Here is a 15,565-nt window from a genome sequence, read left to right on the forward strand (position 1 = left end):
AACGGCGGCGGCGCGTCTCTGCCGACCAGCGCGTCAGGAAGCAGCAGGCAGAGCAGCGACGATCCTGTAATCACCGTGTCGGAGGATGAGGTTCGGAGGGCACTAAAGAAAGTGAACGTCAAGAAAACAGTCAGAGCTGATGGGATAACCGGCCGTGTTCTGAGGTCCTGCGCCGATCAGCTCGCTGTTTTGTTCACTTCCATCTTTAATGAGACTCTTGCTACCGCCGTGGTTCCCACCGCATTTAAAAAATCCATCATTATCCCTGTGCCAAAGAACAATAAACCCTCTTGCCTGAATGATTATCGCCCTGTTGCCCTCACATCTATAGTCATGAAGGTTTTTGAGAGACTTGTAAAGAGCCGCATCTGCTCCTCCATCTCTGATACTTTGGACCCTCTTCAGTTTTCCTATTGCCCAAACAGATCTACGGATGATGCCATCTCTCACGTCCTCCACTCTTCCCACACACACTTGGACAGCAACAATGGAAATTATGTAAGGCTGCTATTCATTGATTATAGCTCAGCTTTCAACACTATAGTCCCCATCAAGTTGGCTTCTAAACTGACAAACCTCGGCCTAAACTCCTCACTCTGTGACTGGATTCAAGACTTCCTCACCTGCAGATCTCAAGTGGTGAAAGTTGGCCAGTTCACCTCAAACTCCATCACCCTGAACGTAGGAGCCCCACAGGGCTGTGTCCTGAGTCCCCTGCTTTACTCTCTCTACACGCATGACTGCGTGTCCTCTCACAGCTCCACATCTATTGTCGAATTCGCTGATGATACTGTGGTTCTGGGCCTCATCTCCAACAACGATGAGACCGCATACTTGGACGAGGTAGAGAGACTCACATCATGGTGCCAGGACAACTGTCTCTCTCTGAATGTGAGCAAAACTAAAGAGCTGATCATGGACTTTAGGAAGAGACAGCAGCAGCCCTACACTCCTCTTATGATCAGTGGGACCCCTGTGGAGAGGGTGAGTAGCTTCAAGTACCTCAGTGTAAACATCTACGAGAACCTGACTTGGACTACACACATCCAAACACAGGTTAAGAAAGCCAGGCAAAGACTGTACCATCTGCGACAGCTGAGGAAATTCAGGGTCTCACCAGCAATCCTAAAAACTTTCTATTCAGGGACCATAGAAAGTGTATTGACTCAGTGCATCTCAGTGTGGTATGGAAACAGCTCCAATCAGGACTGCAAAGCACTACAGAGAGTTGTGCGCTTAGCTGAGCGCATCTCAGGGTCTGCTCTCCCCTCTCTGCAGGACATCTACCTCAAACGCTGCAAAAGTAGAGCTGTTAAAATCATCAAGGACTCAAATCACAGTTGTAGTTTAATTTCTTGCTCTTTTCTCCAGTGATTCTGCTTGTTCACGGCAGCTGTTCATCATTGGCTGAAATCACTCATTAGTTTTCATTCTCTCTGTCAGGTGGACTATATTATTAAACTCATGTAGGGAATAGTGAATGAGGGTTTAGGGTGTGATTTGAAGTGAAGTGAAGTGACATACTGCCAAGTATGGTGACCCATACTCAGAATTCGTGCTCTGCATTCAACCCATCCAACATGCACACACACAGCAGTGAACACACACACACCGTGAACACACACCCGAAGCAGTGGGCAGCCATTTATGCTTTGAAAAAAAGCCTCTGAGTGTCGACTCTGAGCGCTGTTACTTCACAGGACTGCAGAAGTTTTCTTTCTCGAAAACAACAAATATTATCCAGAATTCATAATTTTCTATGGGATTTTACTGTTGTAATGAAAAAACAGGATCTTACTGTCAGAATATGGCCGTTTTTTAAAAGCAATTTTTTACAGTGTGGACAATGATGTAATCTGCAGAATTTACACTTAAACTATGAGACTACAGTGTTTCCCATACATTGATTTATTTGTGGCGCCCACCACAATATCAAAACTGACCACCACAAATAGATTTTCCAAAAGGCTTTGACTTCGAACACTGCACATTTCAAAATCGAAAGTTGATAATGTACTTCAGAATCACAGATTCTAGCCTATTTCTTGGAATATATGACCCAAATAAGAATTTTCACTGGATATTGTCATCTGAACAAGTTAATAACAAGTCTGCCACTTTTGTTCTGACCAACTGAGGAAAATGCATTACAATAAATCGCACTACAAATGGTGATTAAATCTAATGATCGGTTAGCACATATCACATCAAGCTGTGCAAATTATTATTGTTATAATATTATTAGCGTATGTATTAACATATAGATTTCAAGATTTTCATATAGTACCATTTGAATTTCATATAAAATTCTTTTAACCCAAAAAGCTAATTATCCTTCCTTAGAACTGGTTCTCTTTAAAATACAAATCTTGTGTAATCCCACGTAGGCTGCGTAATCAGATGCACATTTAAAACTGGAATATAATCTACTTTCAGTCACGTGTTTCATAAACACATAATCCTTTCTGGATTACAATCTGCCATCAAAATTATAAATTTAATTATTCCAGCTGCTGTTAGAAAAGGCTATAAACGATCTGCCACCTGCAGGATCCTAACTAGCCGGGACAACTTCTTTATGTTTACAGACATGACGTAATAACATGGCGGCATGCTCGATTTTCCCCCGGTACCACTCAAATTAGATAACATTATTGTAGGCTTACCGTTGTGAATCGGGCTTAGGTAAGGAGGTAGTTTTGAATACTGGCTGGTTATGTACTTGCTCAAAAATCGATTTCAGATCATTTTTAACCAAAAAAAAAAAAGGTACGGACTGCAGCTTTTAGTTTTTTCTTATTTAAATCCAGATAGTGACTTTTTTTTACTTTTTTACTTATTTAAATCCAGATAATTACTTTTTTAACACAACTTCAGTCTCATTTATCACAAATCACTTACTGTTTAGTTTGTATTTATAGTGGGTACAGCTTTCTTTTTTTCTTTTTTTAAATAATGTCAGATCTTTTTCTACATTTAATGTAATATTAAAACCTTTGGGAAAAAAAAAAATTAAAAAAAATTAACCCAGTAATATCAGTGATAGGAATTTTCCTAAAAAAATCTAAAATTATTTTTTATTCCTCTCAGAATCCCCTGGACAAGACTTTGTGACACTGGACTATCGACTACGCTATTACCCCAGTATCATGTATGCAGTTATAGGCAGTGCCATCATCTTTGTCCTGGTAGTGGCATTGCTGGCCCTTGTCCTGCACCATCAGAGAAAGCGAAGTGTCTTGCTGCCACAAGGGGTCTACAGAGGTGCCTGCCACCAACCACTCCTGCTCTCCCGGCTTGTCATACTGGACAGAGGTCATGCCCATCCTGGAAGCCATGAACTTTCACAGCAGTGTTCATCCTCAACAGAGGCATTCAACTCAGCCCATAGTCTCCAGATGCTCTCTCTTTCACAATATCCAAGAACTGCGATAGACTTGCCACCATCATACTCGCAGGCTGTACTGGATTTTGGGTATGCTTACAAAAACAAATGCTAAGAATAGTGGTTGACCAACGTTATTTTCTTTATTTTTTTGATGGCCGATGCCAATATCTTAGAGAGTAAGGTGGCCAATGGCTAATACAAAGCTGAAATGTAGGATATCACTATTTAATTTAAAGGTAGCAAATAACACATGGTCTTAGAGATGTGCGGATGAGCTGAAACGTCACCTGAATCTGCTGATTCAAATAAATTATTGGCCTGCCACCCATCCGCACCAAAAATTGAGACAAAATGGCATCGCTGATGGCAGCTATTGTGCGTTGCTCTTCAGTGTTCGTATTGTTTTTGTTTGTTTTTCCTGTTTTTTGTTTTTCAAATAAGATCAGTTTTACCAGGGACGATCTGCTGAACATTCGGCAGAACACACCACAAAATCTTCTACCGGTTTTTGATTTTTCGGACGTTTTGCTGGACATTGTAGTTGGTGAAGCCGTAGCTCTGGTCAAACGCTACAGGAGGAGGCGCAGACGGGGAAAGCGAGCTGGCGCGCTCGTGAAACTTCGTCAGCGCGCATTTAGAACGGCGTTACCTAGCATCCATTTGTCGAATCTCCGCTCCTAGCCAACAAAACGGACGAACTCCTTCTGCTCTCCCGGACAAACAAGGACTTTTCTAACTCTGCTGCTCTGTGTTTCACGGAAACCTGGTTGAATGGCGACATACCGGACAGCGCGATTCATCTGCCTAATTACCAGCTGATCAGAGCAGATCGGGACACAGAATCAACGGGGAAATCGCGCGGCGGCGGGACATGCTTTTACATCAATGAGAGGTGGTGTACAGATGTAACTGTGTTAAAGAAGATGTGCTGCTCAGATCTAGAAACGCTCTTCATTAACTGCAAGCCGTCTATTCGCCGCAGGAGTTCTGCTCGTTCATTCTCGTGAGTGTCTACATTCCACCGCAAGTGCACGTGAGCACAGCTTTACAGAAACTCGCTGATCTGATCACAGAGAGTGAGCAACAACATCCAGACTCTGTTTTAATCATTCTCGGGGACTTTAATAAACCAAATCTCTCCCGTGAACTGCCAAAATACAGACAGCACATCACATGTCCCACCAGAGACAGTAATATATTGGATCACTGTTACACAACAATAAAGGACGCATATCACTCTGTTCCACGAGCAGCTTTAGGACTCTCTGATCACTGTTTGGTTCATCTTATTCCATCCTACAGGCAGAAACTTAAGTCTGCAAAGCCTGTATTAAGATCTGTTAAAAGATGGACTAACGAAACAGAGCGGGATTTACAAGCCTGTTTCGACCTGACTGATTGGACTGTTTTTGAAGCTGCTGCAAATGATCTGGATGAGCTCACAGAGACTGTAACATCTTATATCAGTTTCTGTGAGGACATGTGCATTCCTACCAGGACTCATCTATTCTACAACAATGACAAACCATGGTTCACTGCCAAACTCAGACAGCTCCGTCAGGCCAAAGAAGATGCTCACAGAAAGGGGGATAAAGTCTTGCACAAACAGGCCAAATACACACTGGAAAAGGAGATCAGAGTGGCAAAGAGGAATTATTCTGACAAGCTCAGGAACAAATTCTCTTCTAGTGATCCTGCTTCAGTGTGGTTAGGATTGAAGGACATCACCAGCTACAAAACACCACCCCCCAGCACTCTGGAGAATCAACACCTGGCAGACGACTTAAATGAGTTCTTTTGTCGTTTTGAACAATCACCCCACACCCGCCCAGAACACCCCTCCACACAACCATTCACACCTCCAGCAACCCCTCTCTCCCCCACACCTACAATTCAAATCAGCGAAGATGATGTGTGCCAGGTCTTCAGGAAGAACAAAAGAAGGAAAGCACCTGGTCCAGATGGTGTGTCACCAGCCTGCCTAAAAATCTGTGCTGATCAGCTAGCCCCCATCTTCACACAGATCTTCAAGAGATCACTGGAGCTGTGTGAAGTCCCCTCATGCTTCAAATGCTCCACCATCATCCCCGTCCCAAAGAAACACAAAATTACTGGACTTAATGACTACAGACCTGTGGCCCTAATGTCTGTAGCCATGAAATCATTCAAAAGACTGGTTTTGGCTCATCTGAAGGACATCACTGGACCCTTACTGGACCCTCTGCAGTTTGCCTACAGAGCAAACAGGTCTGTGGATGATGCAGTCAACATGGGACTGCACTTCATCCTGCAGCATCTGGAAAGACCAGGGACTTATGTGAGGATCCTGTTTGTGGACTTCAGCTCTGCTTTTAACACCATTATCCCGGAAACCCTTCAAAATAAACTAACTCAGCTCTCCGTCCCCACCTCCGTCTGCCAGTGGATCAACAGCTTCCTGACAGACAGACAGCAGTTAGTAAAGCTTGGCAAATTCACATCCAGCACTCGAACCATCAGCACTGGAGCTCCTCAGGGCTGCGTTCTCTCCCCACTGCTCTTCTCCCTCTACACCAACGACTGCACATCTAAAGGCCCCTCTGTCAAGCTCCTGAAGTTCGCAGACGACACCACACTGATTGGCCTCATCCAGGACGGTGACGAGTCTGCTTACAGACAGGAGGTTAAGGAGCTGGCTGTCTGGTGCAGTCTCACAATGGATGCTCTAACCAACAGTGTACTCTACAATGTGGTAAATCTGATATCTGGGCATAGCTGGATGATCTATATGAGAATGTATTATAGCATTTACCTTTTTTCAGTACAGTTTTTCTCAGTCACTTTGGTGCATTTCTCAGATCAGAAATTAAATTTTCAAAACTACTTGTTCAACCTCCACATAATCTAGTCAATTGTGCACATCATAAAAGTAGTTTCTAATTATTTTGAACAAATTGCGATTGCTTAGGTACATTCATGCAACGGATTATATACATTTGTCTGCGGTTTCCTACATTTTCAGTTGCCAATATCATGTTGCTCAAAATTTATTATTTCTATGTGCTATAGTCTTTCTCCTCAAAACATCTAGTCATTATTTCATCGTGTAAGTCATTAGATTCAAAATGGTTGATCTAGTTGTCATAAACTGTTAAACATATTTTCTACACATTTCTATTAGACTTTTTGTAAATTTGCCATGAATTGTGCAATTGAATCTTGACTAATAAAGAGAATATAGATCAACCAATTATATACCAGTTCTCAAAGGTGCATCTCATGAACCTTCAATTGGAAAGCATATAGACAGAGGACAACACAAAAGTTACAAATTCTGACGATGGATGAACATCCAGAAAACGATCAGGGTCAACAGACAAGAGAAAGAAGAGGAGTAAGGATGCATGGAAGTTTACAGAGGCAAAACAGAGGAAGAGGCAGAAGAGGTCAAGGACAGAGGTGCATATCAGATTAAATAAAAGCCACCATTGTGGACCATGTTGTCAATCATGGCCTTACAATGGCTGAAGGGTGCAGCTAAATATTGGGAGATCGACCATATCCTCAATTATTCAACCAATTCGAAACCGTCTCTTTCAATCAATATCCCACGTACAGTAACGTGTAAATTTGTACTTTTGAAAGCATATATGGCATACATGAGATGTGCAGCCTTCTGCATTTCAGTACAGTGACTGTCATCCAAACTGTTGCCATAGTATACATCAGGTAACACTAAAAGAGTGCACTGTTATATTAACAGCATGACTAAGCATTTTGACTATCTTGTTAGAGAACAATGACACAAGGACTTTTCATTCTGATGGCACTGATATGTTCATTGACAAATACTTTTGAGAGTAACTACAGATTTTGAGTAAGTTACAGGCTTATGCAGGTAATCTATTGTGTGGTGCTGTTTGTACAAATTGTTTTGAGAAATGTACATACTTCTTTGCAAATATTAAGGATCATTTGAGAAATGCACCAAAGAGACTGAGAATAACTGTAATAATATAAATACTTCAATTGGCTGCAGTGGTTCCAGCTTCATCCCAGGGAAGGTTGATGGCTTTGAGTGCATGTATCGGCCATGTTCGCCCTTGGATCCATCGCTCCCTGTATGTCCCGTGGTGCCAGCCAATGGCAGAATCTGTGCTCACCAAGAATGCCTCTTGGATACACGTCCAATCTTGCTCGATGTCCGTCAGAAGGGGCCTTGAAACGATTTCCTAGATTGATCTGAAACTGGATGACTGTTTGGATCCTTGATTTGACAAAAAGACAGACAGACAGACAGACAGACAGACAGACAGACAGACAGACAGACAGATAGATAGATAGATAGATAGATAGATAGATAGATAGATAGATAGATAGATAGATAGATAGATAGATAGATAGATAGATAGATAGATAGATATAGTCTCTGAAATCGGTGAAGCACATTTCCAAATACGCGGTGTCTTTATAAATAAACCACAGATTTGAGTTTTAAACAACTACATTCTCGCCTGATATACTTTTAAAACGGTGGAAACACAGAGTACCAGCCCAAAGTCCCTAGTTCCTGGGGAAAGTTCCTGCGGTGGAAACAGGGCTATAATGAATAATTTGCTTTGTCCTTCAACCATTATCTTATATCTAATGTTTGAAGATTTCTTTTTTGTTTTTTTACAGCCGACCCACATGGTTTGATCTCCCACCTCCTCCTTACCCTCCAGAGATTACAACAGCTCAGTCTGAGAGAGAATCAACTGCATATGAGGACCCAGCTGAAACCACAGAATCAGCCAGCGCTGTATTATGTCAAACCTGGTCCAACAACACCAACACTGACACCAGTTGTGCAGAGTAAAGAGTCTTAGCAGCCACCATTGTAAATTCAGAAGATATGGACTGCATGTACATTATGCAAAACTCTATGCAGAGTATTCAGAAAGAAAAGCACTGATGATGTAGGTGTTTGCAGATTCACCAAGTATGTGTTGCATGATAGATGTTAGTGCCTTCATCGGGTGGCCAATTAACTGCATTACTTTTATCATAACCAATGCCATTGGCAACCAAAAAAAACACTATACAAATGGTGCTAATCCAGAATGATTGCAAATGTACAATTGATACTCTTGACTGCAGTATGCTATGAGCATAGACTTTACCTACTAGTGACTTAAAGGTGCCAAACCTCATTCTTGTGAGTGGCAGTTTAAGTTAAAGAGATGTGCTCAATCATTTTCAAGATTTACATAAAGTGTGGGAACAGTTGTTTTAATGTTTTATTATCATAGTTCAGTGTATATATCCCCTGTGAGTCTGATGTAAATTGGGAATGCAGAATGCCTCTTTGTCCATGGCTTAATGTTTATGAACATGGTGAAGTTTATGAAGTGGAGTAAGTACTTCAAGTATTTTATGCTCTAATTCTGCATTAACTACTGGTACTCTCCTCAGCCTCTGCTCCAGAGTGTTGCACACATTTGCTTTCTCTCACCCAGTCTTTCTACACACCCTGATCATTATAGCTTAATAAAGGTGTCTACATATGGCTGGTATGATATAACACCAGAATGTCAGAGTTATGTGATGATGAAGTTTTTTTTTTTTGAGAATCTTTTTCATTGAGAAATGTCTTATTTTGGTACAAAAAAAAATTTGCTTATGCTAAATACCAGTGGTTTTCAGGCAAAGTGTGGCCTTTGATTATATCAGAGCACCAAACTACTACCTAATCCCAAACTCTCTTTAAACACAAGTTCAAGGACAACATACAACAGTACAACATACACCAGATTTTGACTTTTAACATCAATAACCCAGTAGTTCATACACTAGTAACATTTGGAAATGTTGTAATCTAAAATACATTATTTTGCAAACTTTTTAAACACACTAATATGATATAACTATAATATATATAATAACAAATGTAAAAACTGTAACTTGAATGCAATGTAAGTCACTTTGGACAAAAGTGTCTGCTAAATGCATAAATGTAAAAATAAATGTAATATCCATTAAATACATTTGCAGGAGTGTAAAATACTTGAGTAATTTTACTTGATTACAGTACTTAAGTATTTTGTACTTGACTCAAGTACAATTTAAGATGACTGTATTTTTACTTGGTTACATTTCTGAATGTAATCTGAATAAAAAACATACTTTTGACCCCTTGCAATTTTATTTCAATTTGAAAGGTGCTCCTTACATTTTGGGATTTTATTTTCTTCCATCTTACACACATTAAATATGTTGAATGGAAGCTTTTTGTGTTTCCTGCTAAAGTTCCCTTGGCCTTTGGAATTAAAATCGCCCCACATTATCACACACCCTTCACCATATCTAGAGATTGGCATGGTTTTATTTCAGTTAGCCTAATAGCTGGTTTGATTTGCATTGGCATGGGGTACTTTACATAAGATCATCTCTCAATCTCTAGGTATGGTGAAGGCTATGTGATAATGTGGGGCGATTTTAATTCCAAAGGCCAAGGGAACTTTAGCAGGATGCAGACTATCCTGGATCCATGAAATAACTGGCCTTTAAAAATAAAAATCTGCCTGTGTCTCTATGGGAATTTAACATAGGGGTGTCCTGACTTATGCACCCTGTATTTTAAGGAAGAACATTTCTTTATTTACGATACATAGTCATTCACAAAGAAAAATGGTGTCCTTAAAGGTTGGAGTTTTCCTCTTTTTTAATTAAGGCATTAAGATCAATTTCCACAAGATGATTTTTTTTATTCCTCTTTTTAGACAACTTTAGCATGGGTGTCTAAACGTAGGCATAACACTGTATGTAGGAACAACATTTCACATGCAATTAACCCTTTACACTACTTGATCAGTGTCCCCTAGGGTGGTCCTCCTTTCATCCCTCTACTTATCTCTTTGTCAAGCACAGCTGGTCTATCTCACAATGCATTTGGTTGTGAACTTGTATTTTCATTTAATTTTCACCTATTCGGACATGCTCAGAAAGAAGCCAAATGAGAACATGCAAAAAAATGTTGTAGATACCGGTCCAAAACTTGTGGGCACAGTCCTTGGTGTTCCGCCCACCAATTCTTGAAATTTGCAGCACCTGTTGGAATAAGTTCATAATAAACTTGACTGTCACTTCCCAGAGGGATCTAACAGTGTGCGAGTGCACTGTATTATTTTATTCTAGGCTATCCATTACTTTAAGACTTGTAAAACCTACCAGGGTATCAAAGGCCTGTGCATCAGAGAGGCTTTGCTCCTGTAACTCAAAGTCCTCCATGGTGTCCATCCTCTCTATATGGACAGCTGAAGAGGCAGGCTGCGTTTCCTTGAGGCGATGGCGGATGTCGACCAGTAGGCTCAGGACCTTTTTCTGGAACACTGAAATAAATAAACACATTTGTTGATGATTACAATGCTCCAATTAGAATAGCAAGGTTAGCTAGCTCACAATTGTTTTTGTAATCAGCTTCAGTGTTTGTTATTAGTACAGCAATGTTGGAGAAAGAAACAAAAGTCCAAAGAAATGTAATCATCTGACATGATAGAAACCAAGCCACGGCTATAATTGAAAAGCAGTTTCTGCGAACAGAGAGAACAGTGCAGGAAGAGAGAAGGTGGTACTATTAAAAATGCCTTCTCCACTGCCAATAGATCAATACTTACCACCGCAAGGCAATGGAAAGGCCCATCTCCCAGTCTCAGTCACTGCATCTGCACCACAAAAAAATCTGTTTTAGAATTTATCAAATAATGAAACTTAACAGATTTGTTTGAAGAGAAATAACAAATCTGCAATATTATAATGATTAGAGGAACATCTATAAAACTTGCTGAAATGCAAAGTACTTAGATGAAAACTGTTTCCTTAATTGTAAAAAAAAAAAAAAATCAAAGCAATGTGTGCACCGTAACAGGCAGCCAGGGTGATAGGATCACCACCTGAATAGCAAAATTGGTAATGAGTAGTTGGCGTGCTGTCCTGGGGAAGGGCTCCGGGCTCAGGAATGGCCCGAACCCAGAGTACCCCCCATAGTGTGGTGAGAACTCTAGTGATACCTTCTTGAGTGGAGAAGGGGTGGAGGAGGGATGCTGATTATCCGTCGAATGAACAGAGGTAAGTCAGCTGTATTTGTAGCCGAACATTGATTAACTTGAGTGGGAACCTCCTGTGTTAATTAGGCTAAGTATCTGACGCGCTCCTCCCGAACCTTGTTAATAAAACAAGTACGAAAACGAGTTCACACTTACATATATTTAGCACGAGTAAGTTAATGCGTATTTGGCGTGTATGGTAATGAGTAGTTGGCGTGCTGTCCTGGGGAAGGGCTCCGGGCTCAGGAATGGCCCGAACCCAGAGTACCCCCCAAAAAGCAATAGTAATAGACAGCCGCCAGACTAAGAACCCCCCAAATGCGCACTGAGGTCTGGCGGGAGCTAGTTTTGAGAGTCGCTTGTATGATGGGCCAAATTTGCATGCTCCGTGGGAGCGGTTTGGCATAGGATGGGTAGGCTCGACCGGCCGCTGGTGGATTGCGTGGTTGGTGCTAGGTCGGGAGGGCTCGAACCGAATGCTTGACAGTGTGCTCACTGGGTTGGAACGGGTGAGCCCTACCGGCCGAAGGAGGAGGAGCAGCGTCATTGTGGCCCTGACCTGCTGGCCGTTAGCCCCTGCTAGGCAGAGGACGGAGGGCAGGTAGCTGACCGAGAGGGCCCATGAAGCCTCCGACTGGAGATCAAGACTCCGGATGTCGGACGAGTGGGTCCTATCGGCCTGACAAGATAAAAAGAGTTTGGGACGCCCGGCAAGGACGCTCTCACGACATCCGACGGGAAATCAAGACTCACGGCATCGGATGGATGAGCCTCGCTTGCGGGCGTCGAGTATGGGAGCCCAGCCGGGAGAACTCTCGCCGACGTCTGACGTGAGATCAAGACTCGCTGTGTCAGACGGGTAAGTCTCGCCGGGCGGGAAGGGAGAAAAGGAAAACCAGTACTGGGAGGGCTCTCGCAGCATCCGATGGGGAGATCAAGACTCGAGACATCGAACGGGTAAGCCTCGCCAGGCGGGGTAAAAGGTGTGAGGTTTTGGCTGAGGGGTTCGGACAGCGTTCGGCGGGCGGGACGAGACCCTTGGCATCAAACGGCTTGGCCTCGCTGACCGTCGGACGGAAGGTTAAGTAGGGCGGCCCGGGAGACTCTCGCCGATGTCCGACGGGAGATCAAGACTCGCTGTGTCGGACGGGTAAGACAGAAAGGTAAAGATGAGTGGTCGGGAGGCTCTTACTGATGCCGACGGGAGATCAAGACTCACAGTGTTGGACGGGTAAGCCTCGCAGGCCATAGGATGGAAAATGTAAGGTTTGTCTGACCGGGAGGCTCTCGCGGCATCCGATGGGAGATCAATACTCACTGCGTCAGAATGGTTAAGCCTCACCGGTGACAGACTGAAGGCCAAGATTGCAAGAGTTTTAGAATTTTTGACGGTGGTTTGATTCTCACGGCGCAAGTAGGCCAAACGTCACCGGTATTGCAAGAGAAACGTATTCTGAAAGCTCTTGTATTTGACAGGAGCTCAAGACTCACGGTGTCAGTCGGGAAAGATTTGCCGAGTGAAGGTCGGGAGGGCAAAGTTTATGTGATCGGGAGGCTCTTGTCGACGTCTGTTTGGAGGTCAATACTCTCTGCGTCGGACGGGTAAGTCTCGCTGAACGTAAAAGGGGGAAAATTAGGATTATCTGACCGGGAGGCTCTCGCGGCATCCGATGGGAGATCAATGCTCACTGCATCGGATGGTTAGGCCTCACCGGTGCCAGACTGAAGTTGTAGTTTGATACTCGCGGCGCGCGTAGGAAAAAAACATCGCCGTTATAGCAAGAGAACAAAATCTATTACGCAGAACGAATTACTCGAAGCGTCGGTCGGGCATGCGTCGCCGAAAAAGGCGGGAAGGTACGATCATGTGGTCGAGAGGCTCTCGCTGACGTCTGAATGGAGGTCAGTACTCGCTGCGTCAGACGGGTAAGTGTCGCCGAGCGTAAATAATGGGAAAGATAGGGTTATCTGGCCGGGAGGCTTGCGGTGTCTATAGGGAGTTTAGTACTCACGCAACGGACGGGTAAGCCTCGCCGGTGATTGGATGGATTTGGTGTGGATTTGAGGTGAAAAATGGATTACTGCTGCGGAGGTGGTTGCGTTTAAATGGTTTGTTGGCCAATAAGGGTCTGGTGGGCTTCTTTGATATGGAACTGGTTAGTCCTGATGTAGCTTTCGAAAGCTTCTGAAGACCACCTTCCTAGAGTTTGGATTTGCTGCTTGGAGAGGCCTTTTTGGGCTGCTGAAGTTGCTGCCCCGATTCGGAAGGAGTGGCTGGAAAAATTGTTTGCTGGGATGCCTGCCATTTGCAGAACGGCTCGGAGGTGTTTTTGGAACCAGAAACGACTGACGGGTTTTTTGGAGTCGTCTAAAAATAGCGGTTCGAGGGTGGACGAGGCCTGCGAAGACGGAGGAACTCAAGGACGGATTGGTATGGTTGGATTGGGGAACGGAGGTTGAAAATGTAGATGTAATGGCCTTTCTTTGCTTGGTCTGTCTTACTTTGTTTGATTAGGAAGGAAATGGTTTCGCTGTCGAGTACTGTCAAGTCTGAGATGGTGGGGTTGGTGTTTGAATCGAACTTGGAGGAGATGGTGAGCTCTGAGCACCTCAAAAACCCGAAAAAAGCTAGAATGAACATAGTTTTGAGTGTGCGAGCGGTATTGAGAGGCTTGTAACTTGTGCGGAGGGCGTGGATGCATTGAGTGAGAATGTCTAGCGTAATGGGTAATCTGGAATCGGGACGGGTAGGCCGGGATCGTTGGATTCCCCTAATCAGCAGAGAGGTTTGTGAATTGCTTATTTCGGGCGAGGGAGAGCCGTATAACAGTTTGTGAAAAAATTGGACGCCGCTTAAGTAACCTTTTATGGACCCGACTTGGAGGCCCTTGACGTTGAGGGAGGAGATGAAAATCGGGGAACGGCATGTTATATGAGAGGTGGAAAGACTTGAAGCTTTTCCAAGCTGTCATGTAAGACTGAAGGGTTCTGGGGGAAACTGCTTGGAGGACAGTGTCCAGCGATGCGTCGAGGAGGGGTTTTAACGGGTGAGTTACGGGAATATTAATTCTGAATAGTGAGGTACTGGAGTTGGGAATTGATCCGCCTCTGGAGCCAGCGTCCTGAATTTCTGGAACATAAAACGAGACAGAGAGTCAGCGATTTGGTTATCTGAGCCTAAAACATGTTTGGCAATTATTATGAATTGGTCACATGCTGAGATCCAGATTAAGCGCCTTAGGAGAGGCACGAGGGCGGGAGAGTGAGAACGGGCTTTATTAATACACTGGACGGCTGCTTCGTTGTCGCAGTGCACTAAGATACTTTTAGAAGACCATTCGTTCCCCCATAAGAAGGCTGCCACTACGAGGGGGTAAAGCTCAAAGAAAGCAGAGGACTGCGGTGAGCCCTGCAGCTGGGGGGGCCATGGAGATGCAAACCAGCGACCTTGGTAATAGCCTCCATAGCCGATTGAGGGAGCTGCATCTGTGAATAATCGTATGTCGACGGGAGACGAGGCGAGGTTATTATAAAAAAGGGAAAGACCGTTCAATTGTTTAAGGAACATGGTCCACAGCCTGAGTTCGTCGCGGCAAGCGTGGGATAAGGAAATGCGATCCTCGAGCGAGTGAACCGAAGAAGCGAGTAGGAGGAGATGCGAGATGAAAGGGCGACCTTGGGGAATGATGCGCATGGCGAAGTTCAAATGTCCGAGCAAGGACAAGAGTTCGCGTTTGGAACAGCTGGATTTAACGAGGAGGGTAGAGGAGACTAAGATTATTCTATCTACCTTTTCCTTAGGCAGAGAGAACTGGAATTTAGCTGAGTCTAGATTGATGCCGAGGAACTCTATGAATGTCGCGGGCCCATAGTTTTTTCATGAGCGATGGGTATCCCGAGCTCGGAGAAAACTTTTTGGACTGTGAGGATGTGGGCGGCTGGAATGGCGTCGGGGGATGAAATGACGAGGAAATCGTCTAGAAGGTGGATGAGGTGTGGAATTGCGTAATTGTTCGACAAAATCCAGCAAACAGCTTCTGATAGCATGTCAAAAATTTTGGGACTGCTTTTGCATCCGAAAGTTAGGCGGACTGCGAAATAGAATTTCCCAAGC

Source organism: Barbus barbus (genome assembly GCF_936440315.1).
Source record: "Barbus barbus genome assembly, chromosome: 50".
Taxonomy (NCBI): Eukaryota; Metazoa; Chordata; class Actinopteri; order Cypriniformes; family Cyprinidae; genus Barbus; species Barbus barbus.